The sequence below is a fragment of the Papio anubis genome, chromosome 3 (assembly GCF_008728515.1).
Source record: "Papio anubis isolate 15944 chromosome 3, Panubis1.0, whole genome shotgun sequence".
Lineage (NCBI taxonomy): Eukaryota > Metazoa > Chordata > Mammalia > Primates > Cercopithecidae > Papio > Papio anubis.
The window spans coordinates 146,429,818-146,457,472 of record NC_044978.1 but is presented as its reverse complement, the minus strand read 5'-3'; the positions used below and the strand labels follow the sequence as shown (position 1 = coordinate 146,457,472).

At 45.5% G+C, this 27,655-nt stretch overlaps 1 protein-coding gene and 1 pseudogene across 10 annotated transcripts in view; both read left to right on the top strand.

The window, feature by feature from the left end:
- The first annotated feature begins 1,239 nt into the window (after positions 1-1,239).
- N4BP2 (NEDD4 binding protein 2) overlaps positions 1,240-27,655 on the top strand; it is a 97,872-nt gene continuing 71,456 nt past the window's right edge. For 7 of the 10 annotated variants that reach the window (XR_004182804.1, XR_004182805.1, XM_031664647.1 and 4 more), the window contains exons 1-2: positions 1,308-1,420; positions 19,282-19,378. The gene's annotated coding sequence lies outside the window, so the exon portion shown is untranslated. Of the gene's footprint in view, positions 1,421-13,546; positions 13,633-19,281; positions 19,379-27,655 lie in introns of all 10 variants that reach the window. The other 3 variants (XM_031664642.1, XM_031664648.1, XM_031664645.1) reach the window with 2 other exon arrangements.
- Positions 24,245-24,343, top strand: LOC116274273 (annotated as a pseudogene).

Sequence of the window (27,655 nt, the reverse complement as noted above, 5' to 3'; positions counted from 1 at the left end):
TTCGTTTCCCTATTCTGGAAAAAACCACTGCAAGTGGAATGAAAAGTAATTGCAAAGGGAGGGGACGGAGGAAGTAAAAAACAGGCAAAACCACCACCACTACCACCAACCAGAAAGCAAAGGTGAAAAATTTGCGTACCCTGAAAACACTAAACATTTCATATCAGAACCCAGAACAAATAAACCAGGGAAAGCAGAGTTGAGAGAGAAAAAAAAATGGTGCAGGCTTGGAGACGGACTCATACTACAGCGGTTGCAAGAGGGAAGCGTACGTCTTTGCTTTTTCTTGGCACCCGAAAACTCAAGCTCGAACTGGGGGCAAAGGCCAGCGGCTGCGGTTCCACCAGCTAAGGCGCCCACATTCCCCGAGCTCATACCGCACGCTGGCAGGGCCGATGGGGCTGGGCGGCCTCCCTCCACCCCGTGACCGTCGCCGACCCCTTTGTCTCCCCGTGGGGCTCCGAGGCCGCGCGCCCGGAAGCCTCCCGCGGGAGGGCCGCGCGCTAGGAGGCGGGTTCCCGTGCCCGCCGCAGCGGCCATGGCCCGGCCGGACCCTTGGCTTCCACAGCTCCAGTAAGGCAATGCCGAGGCCGGTCGCTCGCCTCCCCGTCCCTCCCAACTTGCAGCCCGGACCCCGCGCGCGTCAGGGCTCGCCCCAGCTCTGCTTTCTTCTCTCCCCTTGCCCCGCGAGGCCGACCTCGTGTTTGTTTTATTTTTTGGGGCTCGGGCGAGTGCCGAGGGCTAGAAACAGCTGTGGTTTACCGCGCCGCTTATTTTAGCAAAAATTCCGGGCCTGTTGCAGTGTTCCCCAGCGCCAAACAGCTCCCGCCTTCCCCCCCGGCAGAACCCGACACTTGAAGAAGGGCTTGCTCCTTCAGGCACCCCCTGACATGAAAAGTGGGGACCACGGCCGGCTCTTGGGCGAGCCTTGGGTGGGCGGTGGGCGGCCAGAAGCCGCCGAACCGGCCGGGCAGGACTTGCTCTCCAAAGGGAGCGGGAGAGGTGGGAGCGCCCGCGGGCTCAGGTCACCCAGGCCGCCGCGCCGAGGCGGAGCTCGGGGACGAAGCAGAGGTCGTGGCGGACAGCCGGCTGGGTTGGGGGGGCGGTGGGCGGCGATCCACCTGGGCGACGTGGCAGCCATTGCCGGCGCCTCGAGACCCCTCCCCACACGGCCGCCCACCCGCCCTCTCGCGGCGGGCTTCTGCGCGGCTGCTCTTCCCCGGCCGGACGGAGAGCGGCAGTGTCTCCCCGCCAGGCGCGCTCGCCGCGTCTCCCCCGCGGCCGCAGCTGCTCGCTAGCCCTGCGCGGCGCGGGAGAGCGCAGTGGCGCCGGCGGGAAAGGGTTGCGGACCTGCGGCGCCGCGTTGTGCGCTAGACGACGCGGCCCCGGTTTCGACGCCCTCTGCCCGTTCCAGGAGCAGGTAAAGGCGGCGGGTGGGAGGCAGGGAGGCTGGTCCGAGGTGAGGGCCCTGGAGGTTAGGGGTCCCGGGGCGCCAAGCCGAAGCGGAGGGCCTGAAGCAGCGGCGGGAGGCGCGGCGAGTGAACCCCCAAGCCTTGAACGTGAGGCCCGGCGCGGGCCGCCTCCGATCCGACCTGCGGGCCCGGCTGCCCGGACGGAAGGGAAGTGAGGCGTCGGCGAGAGGCGGGCCCTGGCGCTCAGCCCGAGGCCGGGCGAAGGCGGGGGCCGCGGCCGCTTCCTTGGCCTCCGAGTGCCTGGCGGGCCTCCAGGCCCCAGACACACCCCTCTGGACCCCCCGAGGTTTCTTCCCAGCCCTGTTCCCGCCAGGACCTGACCTTGCGCCCCTCCAGGCGCCTTCGATGTTTGCCAGGCGGAGCCTTCTGGGAACTTCAGGCCACCTTCCTGAGCACGTAGTCCTAGCCGAAGCGTGTATTTACTCACTTCAAGTCCAAACACAAAACCACTCACACGTTCGGATTTTGGAGACTGCAGGGAGACTTTCCCCTCCCCGGCATTTGTGCGTCTTTGGCCCTCGTCCCGCCTCCCCTGCCCCCTCCTGCAACTTTGACCCTCACTGGGACCCTTCTAGAGCCCCTCTCTCATCGGAACCCTCTATGAGCCGTTTGTTTGGAAATTCATCCTCAATAGAGTGAGTCATCTTAGCGGGGGCACAGTTTATCCCTCATGCGCTTTTGGTTAAAATAGTTCCCCCCCCCCCCCCCCCCCGCCGAAAGAGAGCTAGAGTAATATAATGTAGATGACAGGTCAGTGTCAGTGTTGGCTTCAAAAGCTCTTCCTTTCGGCGGCAGTCTTTGTAACTAGGATCTGATATTTGTGGTACGGACAGGTTTGTACACATTCTCGCCATGCAGTGGTTGTAATGTCTCCATGGCACAGTTCTGGCTTGAAGGCAGGATTGGCTGCTTTTTCTACTCGACATCTTTGAGCCAATCAGCAAGGGCTGCTTGCCTGGAGACTGGTTAACTCAGTAAAGGTGGCGATTGGTTGAGCTCCTAGAAGAAAATCCTGGAGATGAACCTAGCCTCTCAGAAAACAATGACTGATTTGCAGCTGTATTAAAAAAATGTTTTCTTTAAATCCCAACATCAGCCTTTTCACTCCGTTTTTATTACTTCCAGTGTTTTTCTTTCAAACACCAGCTGTCTTTTGTAACTCGTTTTAACTCTCATCCTTTAATTTTAACTAAAAGACTTTTTATGCGCTTTAGGAAATGTAAACATCGTGCTTTCTGTGTTTTGATAAACGTGGTTCCATCTGCCTTTCTAACATTGTTTATTGCTAAAGGTCAGAAATAAACAGTTTAGAGTTTCGCTGCCAGGACCTTTATTATTTAAGTGCCGTGCTAGGACGGGGGGTTGGAGTGAGGGGCTGTAGTGGTGAACATGGTGGGAAGAATAGGAAATAAATGGCTGCTCTTTTGCAAGGAGGCTACAATTTAGTTAATGAAAAAAGACTAACATGTAAAACAATAAAGACTAAAGCAGTAGAAATCAGCACGCAGTACGTACGACTGCCAGTTTGTATACCTGTTGACTTTAGTTGATTTGGAGAGGAGATAGAAGTACTGTACTTCATAGAAAAAGTGGGCTTAAATTATGGTAGAGGCATGTTTTTTCCTTCATTAAAGTATATTAAAGTAGGCATAGTATCTTGTTTGTACATAGTAGAGGCTAAATATTATCACTGTAGTTGCATGTTTTTAAAAAATATTTGAATCTAAATACTGTTACATAGTTTAATCTTATTTTATTTTATTTATTGTTTTGAGACAAGCTCTGGCCATATCGCCAAGGCTGGAGTGCAGTGGCACTATCTCAGCTCACTGCAAAGTCTGCCTCCCGGGCTCAAGCCATCCTCCCACCTCATGCCCTAGAGTAGCTGGTACTAGAGGCGCAAGCCGCTACGCCCGGCTAATTTTTGCATTTTTTGTAGAGGAGGTTTCGCCATGTTGCCCAGGCTGGTCTCAAACCCCTGAGCTCAAGCAATCCGCCTGCCTCGGCCTTCCAAAGTGCTGGGATTACAGGAGTGACCGCCACGACCGCCCGGCGGTTTTAAAACCCTGATTGTTTTCCTTTTAAAACTTCCCTTTTCATCATGATTAGCCATGATTATGCATGTCTTTTGATATGCAAAGCAGCAACCATTTATTAGTCAATGAATTTCAGAAAAATAGCTACCTTCCTTCACTTTCCTTTCAGCTTTTTATATGCAAAATCATATTGTAAGTCTTGGGAAGAATCAGTCGTCTATTAAATGCCTTTAGAAGTAGTTTATGTTAGGAATTTAAGAAGAGATTGAGCATTTTTTGTGTATGTATGTATGTATTTTGAGACAGAGCCTCTGTCGCCCAGGCTGGAGTGCAGTGGCGCTATTTTGTCTCAGCCTCCGGAGTAGCTGGGATTACAGGTGCTCAGCACCACACCTGGCTAACTTCCATATTTTTAGTAGGGATGGGTTTTTGCCATGTTGATGAGGCTGGTCTGTAACTCCTGGCCTCAAGTGATCTGCCTACTTGGCCTCCCAAAGTGCTAGGATTATAGGCGTGAGCCACCCCGGCCTGGCCTTAGATTGAATACTTTTTTGATACCTACCTTGCCTGATAATGAGTAAGCATACATCAAGCCATATATCATTATCAACCTCATTGCCCTTGTCCTCATAGTAATGAAGTGGCATACGTATATATATACATACATGCACACCAGGTGCTGTTTTAAGCACTTTACATATGTGATTGTATTTAATTCTTACAACTCTGAGATTTGCACTATTCTTACAGAGGAGGAGACAGAGACTGAGAAATATTAAGAAAGTTGCTGAAAGTTACCTGACTAGTGTGTGGGAGTGTTATGTATGTATCAGGGAGGTTTCAGTCAAACCTAGATCTTTATGACCCAAAACCTTATTATTATTATTTTTTCTTTTTTTAAAGAGACAAGGTCTCAGTATGTTGCTCAGGGTGCTCTCGAACTCCTGGGCTCAAGCAATCCTCCTGCCTCAACCTCTCAAGGCGCTGAGATTACAGGCATGAGCCACTGTGCCTGCGCTTTGGGAGGAGTATTTTACTTTCTTACCTGAGAGCTTGAATCTCTCAGCATTGCCCTCCAGAAATTATTTTATTAGAACTGTATATCTAGATTGTGGTTAATCAGTTCTATCTGAGCTCTCATACTTTATTTTATTTTTTGAGATGGAGTCTTGTTCTATTGCCCAGGCTGGAGTGCGATGGTGTGATTTTGGCTCACTGCAACCTCTGCCTCCCAGGTTCAAGCAATTCTCCTGCCTCAGCCTCCCAAGTAGCTGGGATTACAGGTGCACACCACCACGCCCGGCTAATATTTTTATTTTTAGTAGTGACGGGGTTTCACCTTGTTGGTCAGGCTGGTCTCGAACTCCTGACCTCAGGTGATCCACCCGCCTTGCCCTCCCAAAGTGCTGGGATTACAGGTGTGAGCCACTGCATCCAGCCACACATACTTTAAAAATTTAAAGAGCCTTTTATAAATTTATGTGGCTAAGTAGCTAGATTTTTTTTTTTTTTTTTTTGAGACAGGGTCTCCCTCTGTTGCCCAGGCTGGAGTGCAGTGGCACAATTATAGCTCACTGTAGCCTTGAATTCCTAGGCTCAAGGGATTCTCCTGCAATAGCCTCCCGAGTAGCTGGGAGTATAGGCCCATACCGCCATGCCTGGCTCATTTTTAAAATTTTTTTGTAGAGACAGGGTCTTGCTGTATTGCCTAGGCTGGTCTCAAACTTGTGGGCTCAAGTGGTCTTCTCACTTCAACCTCCCAAGTTCCTGGGAATATGGGCCTGAGCCACCATGCCTGGCCTGTTTTTCTAAATGTGGATTGTGTGACCATATCCTTTGATCATGTATTGGCTGCTTTTCTTTTCTTTTCTTTTCTTCTTCTTTTTTTAAAATTTAAATTGAGATGGGATGTTGCCATATTGCCCAGGCTGGTCTCAGACTTCTGGGCTCAAGTGATCCTCCCACCTCGGCCTCCTAAAGCCCTAGAATTACAGGTGTGAGCCACCATGCTCAGCTGGGTGTTTTTCTTAAAACTTTATGCAAGCCCCAGATATATGGTTATTAGTGTCTTTATTATTATTATTATTTTTTTGAGGCGGAGTCTCACTATGTTGCCCAGGCTGGAGTGCAGTGGCACAGTCTCGGCTCACTGCAACCTCTGCCTCCCAGTTTCACGCAATTCTTCTGCCTCAGCCTCCCGAGTAGCTGAGATTACAGGTGGCCACTGCCATGCTTGGCTAATTTTTGTATTTTTTATTTTATTTTATTTTATTTTATTTATTTATTTTTGAGATGGAGTCTCACTCTTGTTGTCCAGTCTGGAGTGCCATGGCATGATCCCAGCTCACTGCAACCTCCGCCTCCTGGATTCAAGTGATTTTTCTGCCTTAGCCTCCCAAGTTACTAGGATTATAGATGTGCGCCACCATGCCCAGCTAATTTTTGTATTTTTAGTAGAGATGGGGGTTTGGCCATGTTGGCCAGGCTGGTCTCGAACTCCTTACCTCAGGTGATCTGCCTGCCTCGCCTCCCAAAGTGCTGGGATTACAGGCTTGAGCCACTGTGCTTGGTGTATTTTTTTTTGTTTTTTTGAGATGGAGTTTCGCTCTTGTTGTCCAGGTTGGAGTGCAGTGGCATGATCTCGGCTCACTGCAACCTCCGCCTACCGCATTCAAGTGATTCTCCTGCCTCAGCCTCCCAAGTAGCTGGGATTACAGGCGCCTGCCACCATGCTTGGCTAATTTTTGTATGTTTGGTAGAGACGGGGTTTCGCCATGTTGGCCAGGGTGGTCTGGAACTCCTAACTTTGGGTGATCCACCCACCTCGGCCTCCCAAAGTGCTGGGATTACAGGAGTGAACCACCAGACCTGGCCATTAGTGTCGTTTTTTTCTTGAAAATATTTTCATTAATTTGCTGCTTTATTTATTTATTTTTTTGTTTTGTTTTTGCTGCTTTATTTTTTGGTTACTTTTTTTTTTTTTGAGACGGAGTCTCGCTCTGTCACCCAGGCTGGAGTGCAGTGGTGTGATCTTGGCTTGCTGCAGTCTCTGCCTCCCGGGTTCAAGCTGAGCCTCCTGCCTCAGCTCTTCTGAGGCAGCCGGACTGCAGGTACCCACCACCACGCCTCGGCTAATTTTCTGTATTTTTTTTTTTTTTTTTTTTTTTTGAGACGAGTCTCGCCAGCCCAGGTTGAGTGCAGTGGGCCGGATCTCAGCTCACTGCAGCCTCGGGCCCCGGTTCACGCTTATCTCGGGCCTCAGCCTCCCGAGTAGCTGGGACTACAGGCTCACCACCTCGGGCCCGGCTATTTTTTGTATTTCTTAGTAGAGACGGGGTTTCACCGTGTTAGCCAGGATGGTCTCGATCTCCTGACCTCGTGATCCGCCCATCTCGGCCTCCCAAAGTGCTGGGATTACAGGCTTGAGCCACCGCGCCCGGCCAATTTTCTGTATTTTTAGTAGAGACGGGATTTCACCATGTTAGCCAGGATAGTCTAGATCTCCTGACCTTGTGATCCTCCTCTCTTTTTTTTTTTTTTTTTTGAGACGGAGTCTCGCTCTGTTGCCCAGGCTGGAGTGCAGTGGCCGGATCTCAGCTCACTGCAAGCTCCGCCTCCCAGGTTCACGCCATTCTCCTGCCTCAGCCTCCCGAGTAGCTGGGACTACAGGCGCCCACCACCTCGCCTGGCTAATTTTTTGTATTTTTTAGTGGAGACGGGGTTTCACCGTGTTACCCAGCATGGTCTCGATCTCCTGACCTCGTGATCCGCCCATCTCGGCCTCCCAAAGTGCTGGGATTACAGGCTTGAGCCACCGCCCCCGGCCCCTCCTCTCTTTAATATCTCTTGAATCTGTTCCTTTTCCCTATCCTCACTGCTGCACTCCTACTCCGTGGTTAGTATCATCTCTCACCTGGGTTGTTGCAGGAGCTTCCTAACAGCTCATCCCTGCTTTCAGTCTTCCAATTCATTTTTCCCACTGTAGCTAGAGTAATCTGTCTAACACATTTGAGCATGTAACTCCTCTGCTTAAAACTTTTTTTGTGACTTTTCATGGCCTTCAGGGTAACTTCTGAACTTCTTTTGTGTGTGTGTGTGTGTGTGTGACTTCTGAACTTCTTCACTTGGTTTTCAGGATCCTTATCTCATGATTTGGATCCTTATTGACACTTGGCTCTCAGTGTGGTAGCCCTGTTAAGTTCCTTGTATTTCTCCCTGAAGGGATCAGAGTTCTTAAATCTATGCTTGACTACAGAAGCTTCTATCTGTCTGGAATACCTTTCCTAGTTTGCTCCTTACCCTCACTTTTGTTTTGTTAACTCACGCTTGTCTTTCAGGTCTCAGCCTAGGTGGTAGCTATAGGAGAAAGCCCTCGGATACTTCAAGTCTGGGTTACATGGGCTGCTTCTTTGTGTCCTTAGCACTCTGTGTTCTTTTATTGTGATTGCTTGCTTATTTGTCATTTCACCACATAGCGATAAATGGACTGTCTTAAAAAAAATGATGTGATTTACATGGAGTGTATTGAAAGAGAATGAAATAGTAATTTTGGGGTTTATCTAATAGGGAGAGGAAAGGGACATTATATTTGATAGATGAAAGTTTTCGAAGCCAGAGAAGGCATACCAGGCTCTTTTATAGCCTAAATGAAAAATATCCATTGATGTCTAATTTTTATCAATTCAGATTCTCTATTTTATTAGGACTTTTTGGAGTTCAAGTGACAGAAATACTGCTTGGAATAGCCTGTAGGGGAACCTTATTGGTTCATATAACCATATAATAGACATTGTATGGATAGAGATGGCCATGAAGAGCTAGGGTGGAAACTTTCCCATAGTTGGGACCTTTCCATACTTATACTCTGTGCATACTGGCTTCATTCCTTTTACTGCAAATATGTTTCTTCATATGGGAAACCTGGTTCCTGGCAGCACAGGGGTATCAACTAGAACCTTGACCAAATCTAGCATTTAAGGGGATGAACTATTATGCTTAGTTCATTCTAGGTTGCGTGATATGCTCACTTACATGACAAGGAATCTGTTAGCAAAAAGCAGAGCAGACCTTGAGTAGAGGAGGGGATGGAGTTCTGGGCAGACATAAAGAATATCCACTTTAATTCTTTATAATTTTATTGATTTATTTATTTTTAATTTAATTAATTAATTAATTTATTTATTTGAGATGGAGTTTTGCTCTTGTTGTCCAGGCTGGAGTGCAATGACGTGATCTCGGCTTACTACAATCTCCGCCTCCCCGGTTCAAGTGATTCTCCTGTCTCAGCCTCCCGAGTAGCTGGGATTACAGGCATGCATCACCACACCCAACTAATTTTTTGTCTTTTTAGTAGAGACAGGGTTTCACCATGTTGGCCAGGTTGGTCTCGAACTCCTGACCTCAGATGATCCTCCCGCATTGGCCTCCCGAAGTGCTGGGATTACAGGTGTGAGCCACCATGCTGGCCAATTTTATTTATTTATTTAGAGAGATGGGGTCTCACTATGTTGCCTAGGCTGGTCCCGAACTCCTGAGCTCAAGTGATCCTCCTGCCTCAGCCTCCCAAGATGCTGGGACCATGCGTGAACCACTGTGCCTGTCCTCATCCACTGTAATTCTTAACCACCTTTCTGATTATGAATTTATTTTCATTGGTACTTTATTTGTGGTAAAGAGATGCCCTGTAATATGCACTTGTGTATTCCAGGTACTAAAATGCTAAGTCCAACATTTTAAAGAAGTTGGCCTTTTGGCTTATGCTAGCTTATAACAAGTATTTATTTATTTATTTTTTTGAGACAGAGTCTTGCTCTGTCGCCCAGGCTGGAGTGCAATGGTGTGATCTTGACTCACTGCCACCTCTGCCTCTTGGGTTCAAGCGATTCTTCTGCCTCAGCCTCCCGAGTAGCTGGGACTACAAGCACGCGCCACCATGCCCAGCTAATTTTTGTATTTTTAGTAGAGACGGGGTTTTGCCATGTTGGTCAGGCTGGTCTCAAACTCCTGACCTTGTGATCCTCCCGCCTCAGCCTCCCAAAGTGCTAGGGTTACAGGCGTAAGCCACCATGCCTGGCATTAACAGGTATTTATTGAGCTCTTGTTTGCTAAATAAAACACTTATCTGCAAGATACTTGCAGACTAGTAGTCTCAACAAGTAAATACAAAGGTGCTAAGATAGACAGATGTCTAGGGTGCACTGGGAGCTGTGGCTAAATCATACTTTGAGATAGTGGGAAACTTTCCTAAAGGAAAGTAAATTGAACCAAGAAATATGGGTTGGGTGTGATGGGGTAGAGATGGAGTCTCGCTCTGTCGCCCAGGCTGGAGTGCAATGGCGTGATCTCGGCTCACTGCAACCTCTGCCTCCCGGGTTCAAGCGATTCTCCTGCCTCAGCCTCCTGAGTAGCCGGGATTACAGGTATGCACCACCACACTGGCTAATTTTTGTATTTTTAGTAGAGATGGGGCTTTACCATGTTGCCCAGACTGGTCTCGAACTCCTGACCTCCTGATCCACCCTCCTCAGCCTCCCAAAGTGGATTATAAGGGTGAGCACTGTGCCCAGCTGGGGTTACAGGGACTTTCAGGCGGAGCATGTATAAGGCACAGAGCTGTGAAATGGGCTACCTTGTGTAGGAAACAAATAACTAGATACAGGTGGATTAAAGAGTACCTGACGAGAAGTAGAAGAGGAGGCCAAAGGTACATAAGGGATCATGTCATAGAAGTCCTTGAATGCTTTATCACAGAGTTGGAACTTGATCTTGAAAGCTATTCTATAGCTTTCACTGAAGGAAATTTAAGCTGGACCTCTCAGGTTTGAAGTGCCTATGCAATATTCAAGTGGATATGTCTGTCAAGCGGTTAACTATATTGGGGTTTGGGAGAAAATTATTGACTGGAGTCACACTTATAGGTATTGAAACCATGGGTTTGAATGGACCTAGAAGAGGTGAATTGAACAAAAGATTAGGAACAGAACCTTAGCGAGCAATGGCACTGAAAAAAGTGAGCAGAAGGCAGGAAATCCATGACAGAGACCAAGAAGGGCCAGCCAGAAAAAAACCAGTAAATGCTGCTTGGGGTGGATTGTATGGGGTCAAGGAGTCAACAGAAAAAAGTTGAAACAACAAATATAAACTACTTTCATTTTAAGAAACTGAAACTGTATAGGAAATAATAGGAGTTTGGTTAGTCTGATCATTATCAATTCTGTGTGTGCAGAGAAAATAAAATTTCTAGACCGTTCTTCCAATGCAGGGATTTGAATTTTTTTAGAATTTTTAAGGACAGATAGGAGCGGATGGAGGCTCTTTTGGCGGTGTTTGGGAGGTAAGAAGTGGGTGACTCGGGGCATGGATATGATACATACACAGTCACTGGGGAGTACAAGTACCTAGTAGAGTATTTTGCATATAGTTTCTGGACCTATAAATATCTAGTAAAGCATTTTTTTTTTTTTTTAAGACGGAGTCTCGATCTTTCGCCAGTCCGGAGTGCAGTGGCGTGATCTTGGCTCACTGCAACCTCTGCCTCCTGGGTTCAAGCGATTCTCCTGCCTCAGTCTCCTGAGTAGCTGAGACTACAGGCGCACACCACCGCACCCAGCTAATTTTTGTATTTTTAGTAGAGACGGGATTTCACCACGTTGGCCAGGATGGTCTCAATCCCTTGACGTTGTGATCCGCCCACCTTTTTTTTCAGGGGACCCAGAGTTAATTACTGATTATGTCATTGTAATTAAATTTAGTTCATTTCTCAGGATTTCTATTTGTGATTTTCTTTCTGTTTTTTGTTTTGTTTTTGTTTTTTGAGACAGTGTCTCACTCTGTCGCCCAGGCTGAACTGCAGTAGCATGATCTTGGCTCATTGCAGCCTCTACCTCCCAGGTTCAAGCAATTCTCTTGCCTCAGTCTCGCAAGTACTTGGGACTACAGGCATGTGCCACCACACCCAGCTAATTTTTGTATTTTTTATTAGAGATGAGGTTTCACCATGTTGGCCAGGCTGGTCTTGAACTCCTGACCTCAAGTGATCCACCGGCCTTGGCCTTCCAAAGTGCTGGGATTACAGGTGTGAGTCACCGCGCCTGGCCCTGGTCTGTTTTTGAGTCTATCTCTCTTGAGTGAACATTCTGTTTCTCTACTAAATCACCTCTCAATTTTTTTTCTTTATAGTTAAGCTACTCATAGTTTTTTTAGTTGGGGAGAAAAGTGCAGCGTATTTACTATCTTAACCAGTTTTAAGAGTACAGAACAGTAGTGTTAACTATGCACATTGTTGTGCAGTTTTTTTCATCTTGCCAAACTGAAACTCTGTACCCAGTGAACCCATTTTCTCCTTTCTAGCCCTTGGCAACCACGATTCTACTTTCTGTGTCTAGAGTTTGACTGCTTGTAGATAACCCATATAAGTAGAAACATGCAGCTTTTTGTCATTGTTATTGCTGTTTTTGGGGTGACTGACATACTTCACTTAGCATAGTGTCCTCAAGATTCTTCCATGTTGCAGCATGTGACCTAATTTCCTTTTTTTTTTTTTTCTGAGACAGGGTCTTGCTCTGTCACTCAGGTTGGAGTGCGGTGGTGTGATCATGGCTCACTGCAGCCTTGACCTCCCCGGACTCAAGCCATCCTTCCACCTCAGCCTTCCGAGAGTAGCTGGAACCACAGGTGTGCACCACCACACCTGGGTAATTTTTGTAGAGATGAGGTTTTGCCATGTTGCCTAGGCTGGTCTTGAACTCTTGGGCTCAAGTGATCAGCCAGCCTTGGCCTTCCAAAATGCTGGGATTACAGGCATGAGCCACTGTGCCTGGCCTCCTTTTTTTTTTTTTTAAGGCTGAATAATATTCCATTGTATGTATGTACCACATTTAAAAAAAAAAATTTTTTTTTTTATCCATTCACCTGTTGATGGACATTTAGGTTGCTTCCACCTCTTGACTATTGTGAATAACGCTGTAATAAACATGCATGTGCAGGTATCTCTTGGAGATCCTGTTATTAATTATTTTGGATATGTACCCTGAAGTGGAATTGCTGGATCATATGATAATTGTTTTTAATTTTTTGAGGAACTGCCATACCCTTTGCTTAGTAGCTGAGCCATTTTAGGTTCCTACCAGTAGTACACAAGGGTTCCAGTTTCTCTGCATCTTCGCCAACATTTTAATTTTTAATTGTTTAATTTTTTGAGACAGATTCTCACTCTGTCACCCAGGGTGGAGTGCAGTGGCATGATCTTGGCTCACTGTAACCTTTGCCTTCTGGGTTCAAGTGATTCTCCTGTCTCAGGCTCCTGAGTAGCTGAGACTACAGGCTAATTCTTATATTTTTAGTAGAGATGGAGTTTTACCATATTGGCCAGGCTGGTCTGGCCAGGCTGGTCTTGAACCTCTGACCTCAGGTAATCCACCTGCCTTGACTTCCTAAAGTGCTGGGATTATAGGCGTGAGCCACTGCACCCGGCCTGTTTTTTAATTTATTTGTTGATAGTGGTCATCTCAATAGGTGTAAGGTGATATCTATCTCATTGTGGTTTTAATTTGTATTTTTCTGATTAGTGATGAGTATCTTTTCATATACCTGTTGGCCATGTGTATATCTTCTTTGGAGAAACGTCTGTGGCAAGTCCTTTGCCCATTTTTAAATTGGGTTATTTGGATTTTGTTTGTTGAGTCGTAGTTCTTTATATATTCTAGATATTACCAACTTATCAGATATATGGTTTGCAAATATTTTCTCTCATCCCATAGGTTGCCTTATTATTCTGTTGATTGTTTCCTTTGTGATACAGAATTCTTTAAGTTTGATGTCCATTTTGTCGATTTTTGCTTTTGTTGCTCATGCCTTTGGTGTCATCTTCAAGATATCATTGCCAAATCCAATATCATGAAGCTTTCTCCCCGTTTTCTTCTATGAGTTTTAAGTTTAAGGTCTTAGATTTAGGTCTTTAGTCCATTTCGAATTACCTTTTGTATTCAATGTAATGTACATTAAGATTCCAGCTTCATTCTTTTGCATGTGGATACCCAGTTTTTCCTATATCATTTGTTGAAGAGACACTCCTTTTCCCATCGTGTGACCTTGGTACCCTTGTTGAAGATCATTTGATCACATATGTGAGTATTTATTTCTAGGCTTTCTATTCTATTCCATTAGTCTTATGTCTATCTTTAAGCCCTACCATACTGTATTGATTACTGTAGCTTTGTAATGTAAGGTGTTTTGAAATCAGGAAGTATGAGGCCTCCAGCTTTGTTTTTCTTTCTCAAGTTTGTTTTAACTATTTGGGATCCTTTTCATAATTTTTATCCTTTTTTTTTTTTTTTGAGACGGAGTCTCGCTCTGTCGCCCGGGCTGGAGTGTGCAGTGGCACGATCTCGGCTCACTGCAAGCTCCGCCTCCAGGGTTCACGCCATTCTCCTGCCTCAGCCTCCTGTGTAGCTGGGACTACAGGCGCCCGCCACCACACCGGGCTAATTTTTGTATTTTTAGTAGAGATGGGGTTTCACCGTGTTAGCCAGGATGGTCTCAATCTCCTGACCTCGTGATCCACCCGCCTCGGCCTCCCAAAGTGCTGGGATTACAGGTGTGAGCCACCGAGCCCGGCCATAATTTTTATCCTTTTAAAAATTCCCAGGCTGGGCATGGTGGCTCACATCTGTAATCTCAGCACTTTGGGAGACTGAGGCAGGCAGATCACTTGAGGTCAGGGGTTCAAGACCAGCCTGGCCAACATGGCAAAACCCGTCTCTCCTAAAAATACAAAAATTAGCTGGACATGGTGGCGGGTGCCTGTAATCCTAGCTCCTCGGGAGGCTGAGGCAGGAGAATTGCTTGAACCCGGGAGGTGGAGTTTGCAGTGAGCTGAGATCGCAACATGGCACTCCACTGGGCGACAGAGCGTGACTCCATCTCAAAAACAAACAAAAACAAAAAACAACAAAAAAATTCCCAGCCAGGTACAGTGACTCATGCCTGTAATTCCAGCCCTTTGGGAGGCTGAGGCGGGCACATCACTTCAGGTCAGGAGTTCAAGACCAGCCTGGCCAACATGGTGAAACTCCCTCTCTACTAAAAATGCAAAAATTAGCTGGACTTGGTGGTGCTTGCCTGTAATCCCAGCAACTCAGGAGGCTGAGGCAGGAGAATCACTTGAACCTGGGAGGTGGAGGTTGCAGTGAGCCAAGGTTACACCACTGCACTCCAACCTGGGTGAAAGAGCGAGACTATCTAAAAAAAAAAAAATTCCCTTTCATTTTTTTCCCTTCCTTTCATTTTAAACTCACAGCATGATTGAATTTTTCTTTTTTCTTCTCAACATCTGAGGACAAATAACCTGTACATAACCTTTGCAATATGGAGTGTGCCCTGCTTTATAAAAACTTGGCATTTTTGAACCACATGTTTCAAATTAAGAGTTGATATTTGAATTAAAAAGGATTTTGGCCAAGCACAGTTGCCCATTCCTATATTCCCAGCACTGTGGGAGGCTGAGGGGAGGAGGATTGCTTGAAGCCAGGAGTTGGAGGCCAGTGTGGACATCAAAGCGAGACCCTGTCTCTACAAAACAAAATAAAAGAAGCAACAACAAAAAATTAGCCGGGCGGAATGGTGCATGCATGTGGTCCCAACTTTGGGAGGCTGATGCAGGAGTCTTACTTGAGCCCAGGAGTTCAAAGCTGTAGTGTTGTACCACTGCACTCCAGCCTGGGTGACAGAGTGAGACCCTGTCTCTCAAAAAAATAAAAAACAAAAACAACCCCCCAAAACTCTTTCTTTGCTTTGTAGAGGTAGTCTTTTAGTGGATTAAATATGGTTTTATCTTTTCAAACATCTTAGAAGCAAACTAGTTTGCTTGAAGCATTGGTACATTTTAAAAACTTTTATTAGGAAAATACAGATATAGAAAAGTAGTATGATACATTGAACCCACATGTACCCATCTCCTTGATTCAACAATTGTTATCATTTTGCCATATTTGTTTTATCTACTTATATAAATTTCCTGAACCATTTTAAAAGTAAACTAAGAGTGGCAAATAAGTTTTTTTTCAGTTTTCCCTTTTAAGTATCATACGATTGTATTATAAATGTATGTATTTTGGACTCTGACATTTAAAGATTTAGATTGGTATTTGCTCTTTTAAAAGATTATAAACATCCTGGCTAACACGGTGAAACCCCGTCTCTACTAAATATGCAAAAAATTAGCCGGGCGTGTTGGCAGGTGCCTGTAGTCCCAACTACTCTGGAGACTGAGGCAGGAGAATGGTGTGAACCTGGGAGGAGGAGCTTTCAGTGAGCCAAGATCGTGCCACTGCACTCCAGCCTGGGCGACAGAGCAAGACTGTGTCTCAAAAAAAAAAAAAAAAAAAAAAAATTATAGGAAGACATATATCTTCAGATCTCTCCAAGGAAAAGGAGGACATTCTCCCTATATAGCCATAAAACCATTATCATTCCTAGCAAAATTACCAATAATTCCCTAATAATATACTACTTTTTGATTTTTTTTTGAGACGAGGTCTTGCTCTGTTGCCCAGATTAGAGTGCAGCTGCACGTTCATGGCTTACTGCAGCCTTGACCTCCTGGGCTCAAGCCATTCTCCTGCCTCAGCCTCCTGGAATGGCTGGGGACTACAGGCACATACCACCATGCCTGGCTAATTTTTGTATTTTTTGTAGAGATGTGGTCTTGCCACGTTGCCCAGGCTGGTCTTAAACTTGTGGGCTCAAGTGATCCTCCTGCCTTAGTCTCCCAAAGTGCTGGGATTGCAGGCATGTGACCTGATTCCCTGATATATGCTACTTATACTATATTCAGATATCCCGAGTTGTTCCAAAAATGTTTTTTATTGCTGTGTGGTGGGTTTTTTTTTTTTTAAAGAGGAAGTCTCGCTCTGTCACCCAGGATGGAGTGCAGTGGTGTCATCTTCGCTCACTACAACCTCCTCCTCCTGAGTTCAAGCAGTTCTCCTGCCTCAGCCTCGCAAATAGCTGGGATTGCAGGTGTCTGCCACCATGCCCGGTTAATTTTTGTATTTTTAGTGGAGACGGGGTTTCACCATGTTGGTCAGGCTGGTGTTTTTTTTTTTTTTTTTTTACGCCAGATTTCAGTCAAGAGCTACCCGTTGCATTTGGTTGTAATCTCTTGAGTCTTTTAAAATATATAGGTAGAACTGTCTCTTCTACTCATCCACCTCCTTCTCTACTCTGCTTCTGCTTCCCTGTGGTATTGACTTGTTAGATCTGTTGAGACGATTACATTTTGTATTGCTGCTTGTTTCCTCATGGCATAGTATTACTTCTTCTTCTATCTTATTTAATTCCTGTAAACTGGGAGTTAGATCTAAAGGTGTGAGTAGACTTGGGGTAAACAGTTTTGGAAGAGTACCTCATTTAGTAATGCTATGTAGTTCCTGCTGTTTCTAGTTAAGAGGCATATAATGTCAGGTCCCACTATTTTGATGCTGTATTTGATCACCAAGCTGATGTGGTGAGAACCTGATCATTTCATTATAAAGTTATGGTTTTCTTTTTGCTTTTAGCAAGTAGTAATCTGTAGGGTGGTACTTTGACATCAGGTAAATTTTTTTATTCTTATTTTTTATTTTTTTGAGACGGAGTTTTGCTCTTGTTGCCCAGGCTGGAGTACAATGGTGTGATCTTGGCTAACTGCAACCTCTGCCTCCCGGGTTCAGGTGATTCTCCTGCCTCAGCCTCCCAAGTATCTGGGACTACAGGCTCCCGCCACCACGCCCGGCTAATTTCGTATTTTTAGTAGAGACGAGGTTTCGCCATGTTGGCCAGGCTGGTCTTGAACTCCTGACCTCAGGTGATCCTCCTGTCTTGGCCTCCCAAAGTGCTGGGATTATAGGTGTGAGCCACGGCCCCTGGCCTCAAATTTCTTTTTTTTTTTTTTTTTTTGAGACGGAGTCTCGCTCTGTCGCCCAGGCTAGAGTGCAGTGGCCGGATCTCAGCTCACTGCAAGCTCCGCCTCCTGGGTTCACGCCATTCTCCGGCCTCAGCCTCCCGAGCAGCTGGGACTACAGGCGCCCGCCACCTCGCCCGGCTAGTTTTTTGTATTTCTTAGTAGAGACGGGGTTTCACCGTGTTAGCCAGGATGGTCTCGATCTCCTGACCTCGTGATCCACCCGTCTCAGCCTCCCAAAGTGCTGGGATTACAGGCTTGAGCCACCGCGCCCGGCCTCAAATTTCTTTTTTTAAAATTTTTTTTTAACTTTTTTGGAGATAGACTAACTCTGTTGCCCAGGTTGGAGTGCAGTGGCGCAATCTCAGCTCACTGCAACCTCTGCCTCCCGGGTTTAAGTGATTCTCATGCATCAGCCTTCCTGAGTAAGCCAGGACTACAGGCGTGTGCCACTATGGCTGGCTAATTTTTTTTTTTTAATTTTTTGAGATGGAGTCTCCCTCTGTCACCCAGGCTGGAGTGACACAATCTGAGCTCACTGCAACCTCTGTCTCCTGGGTTCAAGCGATTCTCGTGCGTCAGCCTCCTGAGTAAGCTGGGACTACAGGCGTGTGCCACCATGCCTGGATAATTTTTTTTTTTTTTGAGATGGAGTCTCACTCTGTCGCCAGGCTGGAGTACAGCGGTATGATCTTGGCTCGCTGCAACCTTCGATTCCCTGGTTCAAGCAATTCTCCTGCCTCAGCCTCCCAAGTAGCTGGGATTATAGGCACATGCTACCATGCCCAGCTAATTTTTGTATTTTTAGTAGAGACGGAGTTTCACCATGTTGGCCAGGATGGTCTTGATCTCCTGACCTCGTGATCTGCCCACCTCGGCCTCCCAATGTCCTGGAATTACAGGCATGAGCCACCGCGCTCAGCCCACCTGGCTAATTTTTGTAATTTTAGTAGAGATGGGGTTTCATCATGTTGCCCTGGTTGGTCTCCAACTCCTGAGCTCAGGCGATCCCTCCCTGCACCCCCCCAGGCCTCCCAAAGTAATACGACTATACTCGTGAGCTACCATGCCCGGCCCCAGATAAATTTCTTTCTTTCTTTCTTTTTTTTTTGTGGGACATTTTTTTTTTTTTTTTGGGACAGAGTCTCTGTTGCCCACGCTGGACGGCAGTGGTGCCATCTCGGCTCACCGCAACCTCCGCCTCCCAAGTGATTCTCCTGTCTCAGCCTCTGTCCCGAGTAGCTGGGATTACAGGTGTGCCCCACCATACCCAGCTAATTTTTATTTTTAGCAGAGATGAGGTCTCACCATGTAGGCCAGGCTGGTTTCAAACTCCTGACCTCAAGTGATCCACCCGCCTTGGCCTCCAAAGTGTTGGGATTACAGGCGTGAGCCACCGCCGCTGGCCAGGTCAATTTCTTTATCAACTTTTCACCTAACGATTTTAGCATTCATTGATGATTCTTGATTAACTATTCAATTATAGGTTAAAAATGGTAATCAGTTTTGGGTTCTGTTGTTTCTTTTACGTTTAATAGCCACCTTCTATAAGGATAAGATTTCTCTTATCAGCTAAGGCTATTTTGTTATCTGGAATTAGTGTTCTACTTAAAGGCAGAATAATGCTTAGTTACTTTCTTTTATGTAGACATTTTCAGAGTGCAATAGCACCTCCAATGGCAGTAAGTGCAGTCTTTCTTGTCTTTTCTCTTTTGTACTTTCTCTTTGGAATATCATGTATATTATATATATCATAGACATTTTTGACTTTGATTTATTTTGTGATTATAGTTTGATGTGAATTTGACTTTAATATATAATTTTCCTTTTATAGTAAGAAGACATGTTGGATAACAAGAAGAGGTGTGGAGTTTGCATATATCAACCGTGGCCTTAATGAGCATGTTGACAGCATCAATGCTAGACAGACAGTAAGTGTTATTAAAGTTGTAGAGTATGAATATTTTACACATAAGATGTTTTTGTTTTTTTTGAAATTGGGTCTCGCTCTGTCACCTAGGCTGGAGTGCAGTGGCGCGATCTTGACTCACTTCAGCCTCAAACTGCTAGGCTTAAGCGATTCTCTCACCTCAGCCTCCCGAGTAGCTGGGACTATAGGTGCATGCCACCACACCCAGCTAATTTTTATAGTTTTTGGTAGAGATGGTTTTTTTTTGTTTTTGTTTTTTTTTGAGACGGAGTCTTGCTCTGTCGCCCAGGCTGGAGCTCAGTGGCTGGATCTCAGCTCACTGCAAGCTCTACCTGCCGGGTTCACGCCATTCTCCTCCCCTCAGCCTCCTGGTAGCTGGGACTACAGGCCCACGCCCACCTCCACCCGGCTAGAGTTTTGAGTATGTTTTAGTAGAGATGGGGTTTCATCGTGTTAGCCAGGGACGGTCAGATCTCCTGACCTTGTAGTCTGCCCGTCTGCGGCCTCCCAAAGTGCGGATTACAGGTTTTGAAGACCACGGCACGCCTGGCCTGTTTTGGTTTTGGGGATGAATTTTCATTCTTGTTGCCCAGGCTGGAGTGCAGTGGCGCCGATCTCGGCTCGCTGCAACCTCTGCCTCCCGGGTTCAAGCGATTCTTCTACCTCCAGCCTCCCTGAGTAGCTGGGATTACAGGCACACCGCCACCACGCCCAGCTAATTTTGTATTTTAGTAGAGGCAGGGGTTTCTCCATGTGGTCGGGCTGGTCTCAGGCTCCTTTTTGACCTCGGGTGATCCACCTGCCTCGGCCTCCCGAGTGTTGGGATTACAGGCATTTTTCCAGGCCCAACTTGTTTTGCTTTTTTTTTTTTGAGGGGGCAGTCTTGCTCATTGCTTGGGCTGGAGTGCAGTGGGCGGCAGATCCTGGCTCATTACAGCACCTCCCCTCCTGGAGTTCATGCAATTCTTCTGCCTCAGCCTCCCAAGTAGCTGGGATTACAGATGTGTACCTGCCTTAGCTAATTTTATATTTTAAGTAGGGATAGAGTTTCAGCGTGTGGTCAGGCTAAGTCTCTGCTCCTGACCTCAAGTGATCCACCCGCCTTGACCTCCCAAAGTGCTGGAGTACAGGCTTGAGCCACTGTCTAGCCCAGAGATACTTATTTATCATATTGCCAAACTGATCTGGATAAGCCAGAACCAAGGTGGTGCTGCTCGGTATGGGGTGCTTGGGACCCGGCCCGGGTTGGGGCCGCCATGCCTGGCCTACACGGGTTTCCTGAGCTTTTACTTATATGGCCCAGGGACTAAAATAACACCTCATGAAGGGAAGTATAATCCACAGATTTTTGTTACTAGAGATTTTCCAAGAGCATGGTGAGGTGTAGACATGTTCACTGAGAGCATTAGAGACTGAATTGTGGTGTTGGTTTTTCTATTTTAATGAGTGTTTTCGTTTCTGCTTTTGGAGGCCAGTCACCTCTGTTGCCCAGACTGGAGTGCAGTGGCGTGATCTCGCTTACTGCATGCTCCGCCTCCTGGGTTCTGGCCATTCTCCTGCCTCAGCCTCCCATGCAGCTGGGACCACAGGCGCCCGCCTAATTTTTGTTTTTGTATTTTTAGTAGAGACGGGGTTTCACTGTGCTAGCCAGGATGGTCTCGATCTCCTGACCTCGTGATCCGCCTGTCTCGGCCTCCCAAAGTGCTGGGATTACAGGCGTGAGTGAGCCACTGCGCCTGGCCTTTCTCTGCTTCTTAAAGGCCAATCTTGGCTAGGTACGGTGCCTCACACCTGTAATCCCAGCATTTTGGGAGGATGAGGCAGGCAGATCACTTGAGGCCAGGAGTTCGAGACCAGTCTGGCCAACATGGCAAAACCCTGTCTCCACTAAAAATACAAAAATTAGCAGGACATGGTGGCATGCACCTGTAGTCCCAGCTACTTGAGAGGCTGAGACACACAGATTGCTTGAGCCTGGGAGGCAGAGGCTACAGTGAGCTGAGCTCTTGCCACTGCACTCCAGCCTGGGCGACAGAGTGAGACTCTGTCAAAAAAAAAAAAAAAGGCTTAAAAAAAAAAAGGCTAATCTTGCTTCTTCGTATTTTACATATTGTTAGCTATCCGTAAATATTTGTCTACCTGTTTTACGTGTGTTACTATGCATAGTACCATTTTGGAGTATATATCATGATCCATGTTCTCAAGAAACATTGTTAGTTGTAAAAATAAACACATATAGATGGAAATTATAGAAAGTGCTGATGTATTATACAGAAATACACTTGGAATTAAAGATACATATTTTTCAGCAACTGGCTTTAACATTTAACAACATGTCCTAGAGGTCTGTCTCATTTTTGCACAGCTTTTCTTTTATTTATTTATGTTTTTGACATGGAGTCTTGCTCTGTTGCCTAGGCTGGAGTGCAGTGGGGCTCACTGCAACCTCTGCCTCCTGGTTAAAGCGATTCTTCTGCCTTAGCCTCCCGAGTACCTGGGACTACAGGTGCATGCCACCATGCCCGGCTAATTTTTGTATTTTTAGTAGAGACGAGGTGTCACCACATTGGCCAGGCTGGTCTAGAACTCCTGACCTCATGATTCGCCTGCCTTGGCCTCCCAAAGTGCTGGGGTTATTACAGGCATGAGCCACCGTACCAGGCCTACACATCTTGTTTCTATATTCCACCTAATTTTTTTTATTACTGCATAGTATTCCAAAGGATGATTTCTGTGATAATTTATACTGTTTTCCTAAGTGTTTAGAATGTTATAACAGATAGATAAATATTTCTCTTTTTGTTTGTTTGTGTGAGACAGGGTTTTGCTTTGTTGCCCAGGCTGGAATGCAGTGCTTTGATTACTGCCTACTGCAGCCTTGGCCTCTCAGGCCCAAACAATCCTCCTACCTCAGCCTCCTGAGCAGCTGGGACGACAGGCATGTGCCACCAGACCCAGCTAATTTTAAATTTTTCGTAGAGATATGTTTTCCCTATGTTGCCCGGGCTTATCTTGAACTCCTGGGCTTAAGCAATCCTCTTCCTTTGGCTTCCCAAAGTGTTCGAATTAGAGGTGTGAGCCATCATGCCTGCCCCTGATAGATATATTTAAAGATTATTGGTTACTTAATTTGGTTACATTTTCTATAAAAAGTATTTTTTGGCCAGGTACGGTGGCTCCTGCCTGTAATCCCAGTACTTAGGGACACTAAGGCAGGAGGATCACTTGAGGTCAAGAGTTTGAGGCCAGCCTGGCCATCATGGTGAAACCCTGTCTCTACTAAAAGTACAAAAATTAGCCAGGTGTGGTGGCCCTCACCTGTGGTCCCAGCTACTTGGGAGACTGAGGCAGGAAAATCCCTTGAACCTGGGAGGTGGAGGTTGCATTGAGCTCAGATGGTGTCACTGCACTCCAGCTTAGGTGACAGAGGGAGACTTTGTGTCAAAAAAAAGCCAAAAATACCTTTTTTTTTGAGATGGAGTCTTGCTCTGTGGCCCAGACTGGAGTGCAGTGGCGTGATCTTGGCTCACTGCAAACTCCGTCTCCCAGGTTCACGCCATTCTCCTGCCTCAGGACTATAGGCGCATGCCGCCACGCCTGGCTAATTTTTTGTACTTTTAGTAGAGAGAGGGGTTTCACCGTGTTAGCCAGGATGGTCTCAATCTCCTGACCTCGTGATCCACCCGCCTCGGCCTCCCAAAGTGCTGGGATTACAGGAGTGAGCCACCACGCCCGGCCCAAAAATACCTTTTTTAGTGACATACTTTTGGTATCTCATGAGATTTTACCATCTACCTTTTTCTTATCACAGTAGTATTTTGAAATCATCTTGTAGGTAACTTAATCCATGGGAAAGACATTGATGATACTGGTTTTTGGTAGCTTCTCTTTCTGAGGAAGTTGTTTGCTGATTGTGTTTGGGAGCATGCTGTGTTTGGGTTCCCTATATATTACATATAGATATATTTTTTTGTTTGTTTCTTTTTTGATGGTCTTAAGGAGCTAAATATTTGATTCTTAGTATCAGTTTTCTTAGGCCTATTATTCCTAGTTGGTTGATATTGAATATTATGTAGAATATACATATGTGGGTCTGTGTATGTGTGTGTGTGTGTGTGTGTGTGTGTGTGTATATATATTGTTTTTTTTTTTTTGAGAGTCTTGCTCTGTTGCCCAGGCTGGAGTGCAGTGGTGTAATCTCAGCTCACTGCAACCTCTGCCTCCTGGGTTCAAGCAATTCTCCTGCCTCATTCTCCTGAGTAGTTGGGACTACAGGTGTGTACCACCATGCCTGGCTAATTTTTGTATTTTTAGTGGAGACAGGGTTTTACCATGTTGCCCAGGCTGGTCTTGAACTCCCAACAAGTGATCTGCCCGCCTCAGCCTCCCAGAGTGCTGGGATTACAGGCGTGAGCCACTGTGCCTGGCCAGAATATCTTTTTTGTTTGTTTGTTTGAGACAGAATCTCGCTCTGTCGTCCAGTCTGGAGTGCAGTGGCGCGATCTCGGCTCACCGCAACCTCTGCCTCCTGGATTCAAGTGATTCTCCTGCCTCAGTCACCTGAGTAGCTGGAATTACAGGCACCGGCCACCACACCCTTCTAATTTTTGTATTTTTAGTAGAGATGGGGTTTCACTATGTTGACCAGGCTAGTCTCAAACTTCTGTCCTCAAGTGATCCACCCACCTCAGCCTCCCAAAGTGCTAGGATTACAGGCGTGAGCCACCGCACTCGGCCACAATATCTTTTTTGATTGTTATAGAGATCTGTTATTTTCTGGATATTATTCCACCGAGGTAAGTTATTCAAACTTACTTGTCCTTGCCATGTACTACATATAACAGATTTATTTATAAAATGATAGGGAGTATAGCACATTTCCTAAAATTGGAATGATACAGAGAAGATGAGCATGGCCTCTGTGCAAAGATATGACACGCAGATTCGTGAAGTGTTCCATATTTCTAGCTTCAGTATAAAAACTGTATAAATATTTGTATAGCTGATAAGGTTCTTTTTAGATAAAATACTTAAAAAAATGCAGGTTGTACCTTTTTGAATTAGATTTTAAAGCTTCTGATGTTGAATATTTCTAAATGTGTGTGTGTGTGTGTGTGCGCGCGCGCGCGCGCGCATATATATATATATATATATATATATATATTTTTTTTTTTTGGAGACAGTCTTATTGCCCAGGCTGGAATGCAGTGGCAGAATTTCAGCCTCCTGGATTCAAGAGATTCTCATGCTTCATTGTCCCGAGTAGCTGGGACTAGTGTCATGTGCCACTATGACCGGCTACTTCTTGTATCTTTAGTAGAGACGGAGTTTCACCATGTTGGCCAGGCAGGTCGTGAACTCCTGGCCTAGGTGATGCACCTGCCTCGGCCACCCAAAGTGCTGGGATTACAGGCGTGAGCCACCGTGTCCAGCCCAATATTCCTAAATATTTAATGGTTTTTTAAGTTTCTTGACTTGTGTATGGTAGCATAGCAAGCTTGGAATTAATATCTTTTGTTTTAAACTTTTTCTTTGAGTCAGGGTCTCGCTGTGTCACCCAGGCTGGAGTACAGTGGCATGCTCATGTCTCAGTGCAGCCTTGACTTCATTGGCTCAACTGATCCTCTCACCTTAGCTTCCCAAGTAGCAGGGACTACAGGTGTGCACCATTACGCCCAGCTAATTGTTTTGTATTTTTTTGTAGAGACGGGTTTTATAATGTTTCCCTGGCTGGTCTTGGACTCCTGGGGTCAGGCAGTTCGCCCACCTTGGCCTCCCAGAGTGCTGGGATTACAGGGATAAGCCACCTGTGTTTGGCCTCAGAATTAGTATCAATAGTAAAGTTTGTGATTTTTAGGATACTGCATTTTGTTTTTTTAAGAAAATCTGTAATAAAATTGTGTATCTTGAATAATGATATGGTGCTTTTCAATTTTTATTTTCTCATTTTTTTAATTGTTTAGAGAGGAGTCTCACTCTGTTGCCCAGGCTTGAGTGCAGTGGCACGATCTCAAGCGATTCTCCAACCTCAGCCTCCTGAATAGTTGGGATTACAAGTGTACACCACCACACTCGGCTAATTTTTGTATTTTTGGTAGAGACGGGGTTTTACCATGTTGGCCAGGCTGGTCTTGAACTCCTGACCTCAAGTGATCCTCCTGCCTCAGCCTCCCAAAGTTCTGGGATTATAAGCATAAGCCACTGTGCCTGGCCTGATATAGTGCTTTTTTTTTTTTTTAGTATTGATGATGTGGTTTTCAGTGGGAAGGTTTTGTATTTTTTGTTTATTTATTTATTTAGAGATAGGCTCTTGCTGTGTTGCCCAGGATGGTCTTGAATTCCTGAGCTCAAATGATCCTCCTACCTTGGCCTTCCAAAATGCTGACATGTGCCCATAGCCCTCGCTGCTTGGGAGGTTGAGGCAGGAGGATCACTTAAGCATGGGCAATTGAGGCTGCAGTAAGCTGAGATCATGCCACTGCAGTTCAGCCTGGGTGACGGAGGGAGATTGTCTCAAAAACAAAAACAAAAATCTAGAGTTGGTAAGACCTCTGCTTACCATGTTGGAATATTACGATGATAATCAGTGAGCAAGTATTTATTGATTAGATTTTACATCAGGTTAAAATTATATAATAGAGGCAGAATAATTTGAAAAATGCATATATTCATGGTATTGTTAATAATTATTTGTTTTGAGGACGGGAGCGGGGAGTATATTTGTTTTTACATTGTTCATTTGAGCCAGTCCATTCACATTTCTCCATAATATATCAAATCTTACTTATGCAGTCTTATTTTCTATATCCTTTTCAAATACACTCTGTTTAGGTCAGGTATATATATGAAGAAGCTATAAAAGGTTGTTTAATGTATTAATGATGAGGCTTTCATTATGAAAAAAGAAAGATACGTAAGATTAGATGATAAAATAGTTAAACCCAGTGGAATAGTTAAATACAGTGGAATATGTGGGATTGAGATAAACTGGATTTATAAGTAGAACAGGTGATTGGAAGATAGTGTCAGCTATCTACATATAAATATATATGTAAACATATATTTACATATATTTATATTTATGTATTTATATATTTATATTTATATGTATTTATATAATTTTTTTTTTTTTGAGTCGGAGTCTTGCTCTGTTGCCAGGCTGGAGTGCAGTGGCACGATCTCGGCTGGCCGCAACCTCTGCCTCCTAGGTTCAAGCAATTCCCCTGCCTCGTCTCTCGAGTAGCTGGGACTACAGGAGTGCGCCACCACGCCCATTTAATTTTTTGTATTTTAGTAAAGACAGGGTTTCACCATGTTGGCCAGGCTGGTCTCGATCTCCTGACCTAGTGACCCTCCTGCTTCGGCCTCCCGAAGTGCTGGGATTACCGGCGTTAGTCACCATGCCTGGCCTGCGTGCCTGGCCTGTATATGTTTTTATACATAAGAATTTTCTTTTTTTTTTTTTTTGAGACGGAGTCTTGCCAGGCTGGAGTGCAGTGGTGCGGTCTTGGCTCACTGCAAGCTCCACCTCACGGGTTCATGCCATTCTCCTGCTTCAGCCTCCTGAGTAGCTGGGACTAGAGGTGCCCGCCACCACTCCCGGCTAATTTTTTTTGTGTGTGTTATTAATAGAGACGGGGTTTCACTGGTTTAGCCAGGATGGTCTCGATCTCCTGATCTCGTGATCTGCCCACCTCGGCCTCCCAAAGTGCTGGGATTACAGGCATTAGCCACCGTGCCCGGCCAGAATTTTCTTTAATACACTAAACATTATTTGGACCCTAAAACTGCCTATATGTTTAGATCTTTTTACATACAAATAGACAAAGTGAAAAAAAGGGAATGGAAGGGATATATAGCTTGCAAACTGGAGGAAGTATAGCGGGAAGTCCATGATTCACCTTTAATTTATAATAATGATTTTTTCCTGATTATGAAAAAAATGCATTTATTATGGTTTATGTGGAAAATGCAAAAGTACCATATAAAAAAGTATATAAAAAACAAAATCACCTATGATTCTATTATCCAGACATTTCTTTTCTGGTCTAATCTAATTCAGTCCCTTTTGTGTGTCTGGGTAGATTATATTTAGTTGAGTGTCTTGCTTTCATTTCTAACATTCTCTTTTAAAAAACTACAGTGAAGCCCAGGTGAGGTGGCTCACGCCTGTAATCCCAGCACTTTGGGAGGCTGAGGTGAGCGCATTACCTGAGGTCAGGAGTTCAAGACCAACCTGACCAACATGTTGAAACCCTGTCTCTACTAAATATACAAA